This window comes from Schistocerca americana, chromosome X, assembly GCF_021461395.2.
Source record: "Schistocerca americana isolate TAMUIC-IGC-003095 chromosome X, iqSchAmer2.1, whole genome shotgun sequence".
NCBI classification, from domain to species: domain Eukaryota; kingdom Metazoa; phylum Arthropoda; class Insecta; order Orthoptera; family Acrididae; genus Schistocerca; species Schistocerca americana.
This window is the reverse complement of record NC_060130.1, coordinates 577074989-577079892: the sequence shown is the minus strand read 5'-3', so window position 1 is coordinate 577079892 and position 4904 is coordinate 577074989. Positions and strand designations below refer to the sequence as shown.

The 4904-nt window shown below is 44.4% G+C and overlaps 1 pseudogene; it reads left to right on the top strand.

Annotated features, from left to right (window-relative positions):
* Positions 1–3100: 3100 nt before the first annotated feature.
* On the top strand, positions 3101–3218 carry LOC124556892 (annotated as a pseudogene).
* The last annotated feature ends 1686 nt before the right edge of the window (positions 3219–4904 follow it).

Genomic DNA, 4904 nt, shown 5'->3' with positions numbered 1-4904 from the left:
TGTTGCATGTAAAATTAAATTGCTTCCCTGCTGTAAAAAAGGGCATCCTATCATTCTTAATGACCTCAATCGGATTTTCTATCGCAAGAGGATCCCATGTTTGTTGCTCTAATCCCTGGACATATTTTCAAGGCATCTTGATGCTCTAGCATCTACGGCAACACCTAGTGACTGCAGCAGACCGTTTTCCAACAGGATTTTTGCACTGCGAAAAATAGAACAGAGACAGTTTTAATTTGCTAGCAGACCTCTCTTCCGGCCGTTGTCAGCTTTAGTGACTGGAGCCGCTACTTCTCAATGAAGCAGCTCCTCAATTGGGCTCATAAGGGGTGACTGCATCTCGGTTGCCAACAGCGCTTGGCAGACCCGGACGTGGTCCCGGCGGGGGTTCGAGTCCTGCCTCGGCCACGGGCGTGTGTGTTTGTCCTTAGGATAATTTAGGTTAAGTAGTGTGTAAGCTTAGGGACTGATGACCTTAGCAGTTAACTCCCGTAAGATTTCACACACATTTGCATATTTTTTTTTTTTTTTTTTTTTTTTTTTTTTTTTTTTTTTTTTTTTACCGCGAGTGGTCACCCTTCCAAGGGCAAGCCAAGTCGACTAGCGCTTCACTTCCGTGATCTGACAGAACCGGTGTTACCACTTTTTTATTTGTTTACTTTTTACCACTGCGGCAAGGCCATAGGCATAAGTGAGATAACAAGAATAATACACACTGAAGAGCCAAAGAAAATGGTACACCCGCTAATACCGTGTAGCGCACCCGCGAGTGCGCAGAAGTGCCGCAACACGACGTGGCATGGACTCGACTAATGTCTGAAGTAGTGCTGGAGGGAACTGACACCATTAAGCCTGCAGGGCTGTCCATAAATCTGCAAGAGTACGAGAAGGTGCATATCTCTTCTGAACAGCACGTTGTAAGGCATCCTAGATACACTCAATAATGTTCATGTCTGGACGGTTTGGTGGTCAGCGGAAGTGTTTAAACTCAGGAGAGTGTTCCTGGAGCCACTCTGTAGCAATTCTGGACTTGTGGTGCGTCGCGTTGCCCTGCTGCTGTTGTCCCAGTCCGTCAGAATGCACAATGGCCATGAATGGATGCAGGTAATCAGACAGGATGCTTACGTACGTGTCACCTGACGTCAGAGTCGTATCTAGACGTATCAGGGGTCCCCTACCATTGCAACTGCACTCGCCCCACGCCTTTACGGGGCCTCCAACAGCTCGAAGAGTCCCCTGCTGACACGCACGATCCATGAATTCATGAGATTCTCTCCATACCCGTACACGACCACCCGCACGAAACATTTTGAAACGAGACTCGTACGACCAGGCAACATGTTTCCAGTCATCAACGTTCCAATGTCGGTGTTGACGGGCCCAGGCGAGGGGTAAGGTTGTGTGTCGTGCAGTCATCAAGGGTACAGGACGAGGCCTTTGACTCCAAAAGCCTATAGCGAGGATGTTTGTTGAATGGTTCGCCCGCTGACACTTGTTGATGACCCAGCATTGAAGTATGCAGCAATTTGCGGAAGTGTTGCACTTCTGTCATGTTAAACGATTCTCTTCAGTCGTCATTGGTCTCTTTCTTGCAGAGTCTTTTTCCGGCCGCAGCGATGTCGGAAATTTGATGTTTTTTCCGTATTCCTGATATTCACGGTACAATCGTGAAATGGTCGTACGGGAAAATTCCCACTTCATCGATACGTCGGAGATGCTGTGTCCCATCGCTAGTGCGCCGACTATAACACCACTTAAATGTTGATAATAGCTACTTTTCCTGCCCTGGTCACCTTACCCCACCCTCCCTCATTCAAAACGTCATTTCAGTAGATATTCAGAAAGAGATACCGACAGTAAAGGAAACTTAGAAGTCGAGGTTAATCGTAGCTCGAGCGAGCTGCCGAACCCCTTTGATACTGAACCGAAATGTCATATAGGAATTATGGCACGGAGTGTCTGTAGAATTGAAGGTTCTACGTCTCTTAAAGAGTAAACCAGTGTCGTTGTATTCTGAGGGGAATGTCATTACAACTGTTTTTTATTGAACTTCCAATCATGTATTCCCCCTGAAATATTAAACTTTATATGTGACTTGAGCTGTCTAAGCGTTCATCAATAAGAAATAAATTGTCCATAAAATGAATGACGAGCTTTCTACTCCAAGTTGGTAAAATGACTGCCATATTAAAATGTCTTACTAAAAATAGCGCTCTTTCTACGTGCAATATTTTTATTAATTTGATTTATTTTAAATTTATTTTCCTTCTGGTACTGAGAAAGATGGGGCATTGATGAGCACTCTGGATTCACATTCCGGGTACAACAGTTCAAATTCGCGTCTGGTCATTGTGATTCAGGTTCTTCGTGATTTCTCTATATCACTCGGGGCAAATGGCGGGATGATTCCTTTGAAAGAGCACGGCCGATTTCCTTCCGCATCCTTGCAATAATTCAAGATTGTGCTCGGTCTCTAATGACCTCGATATCGACGGGACGTTAAACCCTAACATTCTTTCCTTCCTTTCCTTTTGGAACCATGTTGGACACGTTGCAGCTATCTGCAGGGAATTTTGCAGTCATGAATTTCCTTTCGTTTATCTCATCAGTATTTTTTCTAATTCCTGTACTATTAATCTAAAGAAAGACTAAAAGCAGAATAGGTTAAAAGTTAGGATAGTAAACAGCTGAATTTAAGATAGGAGATTGAAAAAAAAGTCATAAGCATGCCGTTACAACTGTAGCCGACTGATAGTAAGAGAGCGTTATGGAAATACCAGCTGTCACCGAGCGAGGTGGCGCAGCGGCTAGCACACTGGACTCGTATTCGGCAGGTCGACGGTTCAATCCTGCTTCCGGCCATCCTGAATCAGGGTTTCCCTGATTTACCTAAATCGCTTAGGCAAATGCCGGGATGGTTCCTTTGAAAGGGCACAGCCAACTTTCTTCCCCATATTTCCCTAGTCCGATGACACCGATGACCTCGCTGTTTGGTCTCGTCCCCCAAATCAAATCAACCCAACCAGTTGTCCATCGGAATCATTATAAGAAAGATGCTTTTTTCCAGGAAGCATTATTGCATAAGTACAAACACCCAACAGCCAACGTCCTTGCTACAGTGGCAACACCGGTTCCCATCAGATCATCGAAGTTAAGCGCTGTCGGGATGGGATAGTACTTGGATGGGTGACCATCCGGTCCGCCGAGTGCTGTTGGCAAGTGGGGTGCATTCAGCTCTTGTGAGGCAAACTGAGGAGCTACTTGATTGAGAGGCAGCGGCTCCGATCACGTAAACTGACTTACGGCCAGGAGAGCGATGTGCTGACCACATGCCCCTTCATATCCGCATTCAGTGACGCCTGTGGGCTGAGGATGACACGCCGGTAGTCGGTACCATTGGGCCTCCCAAGGCGTGTTAGGACGGATTTAGTTTTATGAACACCCAATATCGAACCACGTTATCGTCTGTGTCATAGGTATCGCGGAATGACTCTAAGATCAACATAAGAGGGATCAATGTCGGTGTAGAACCATACAATAGTCCATTTGCTCTAATCGTAATCGAAAGTGAAGAAAATATATATCTACAAAGTGCTCTCCGATACGCTATAGGTAATGGCTTGGGGAATATTTGCGCAGATGTATACGATTCCCATAACGAAGCTACGCTCTCTTAATAAATCTGTTAGTGAGATCGGGTTGCTACTATCAACACTGAAATCGGAGAGCACTTTCAGCTCCACACTAGATTCTTGAGAAATTGGTACGGAGTGGTGCCAGGACAAGACAGGCTTAACCGGGCTGATATCTGGGAATATTGTTAACTCCACGGTTCTTTAACTATTGTTCACATCCAAGCAATCGGCAGCCAGACGATGAAGGGTTTTCACACTTTGGGGAATCATTTATCCTTCACGCACTTCGAGGGCGTGCTGAAAAACAATGCCTCCGAATGTTTTATGTCAAAATTTTCAAAGCGTTTTAAATAAAGCAAAGGTTATTAACATTCCACACGTTTAATCTTCTTGGCTACATATTTATTTCACAGCACAGTCACACTGGCAACTAACGCATTTCTCCCAACGAGAGACTAGTTTGTTGATAGCGTCACTGTAGAATGTTTGACTTTGTTGATGGAGCGAAAACTTCACCTCTGTTTTCACCTTTTCATCACTATCAAAGTGAAGTCCTCGAAGGTATTCTTTAATTTCTGGAAACAAATGAAAATCGAATGGGTTCAAGTCGAGATTGTAAAGACAATTCTCGATGACAGTAAACTCAAGACGTCGGATTGTTGCAGATGTCACTTCGCTCGTGTATGTTCTGGCGTTGTCATGCTAAAGGAGAGGGTGGTCCATATGTGGACGAACTCTTCGAATTCGAAGCACGATTGCAGTACGCTGTTCATCACCCACCGATATAGTTACGTTACACACCGCCATGTTACACGCTACAATTCGGAGCATTCGAGAGGCGGAGGGCTGCAGATATGTAGACATGATTAATAAAGATGTAAAAGTTAATAACGTTTGTTCTACTTAAAAAGCTATAAGAATTTTCACATAAAAATTCAGAGGTATTACTTTTCAACACGCCCTCTTGGATTAGTCTATCATAATGACCAAAAATGACACTACTAAATGTCTGAGTAAGCGCTATCTGAAGCAGGAGTTCGCTGAGTTTAGAGCATCCATCAAAATATAAGACACACCAGGTGAGTGTCAAGTGTGCTTACGTTTCAGCTGGAGTACTTAAATGAATATTTTTGCTATTAGTATGGATGAGTATGGATTGAAATAAAGACGGAAGTAGTAGTTTGGTTTCGGCAAGCATAGTAGCTAGGAGTGAGGCGGCATTAAAGTCTCCGTTCAGCGATGAAACACACTCAAAGAAACAGACTTTTT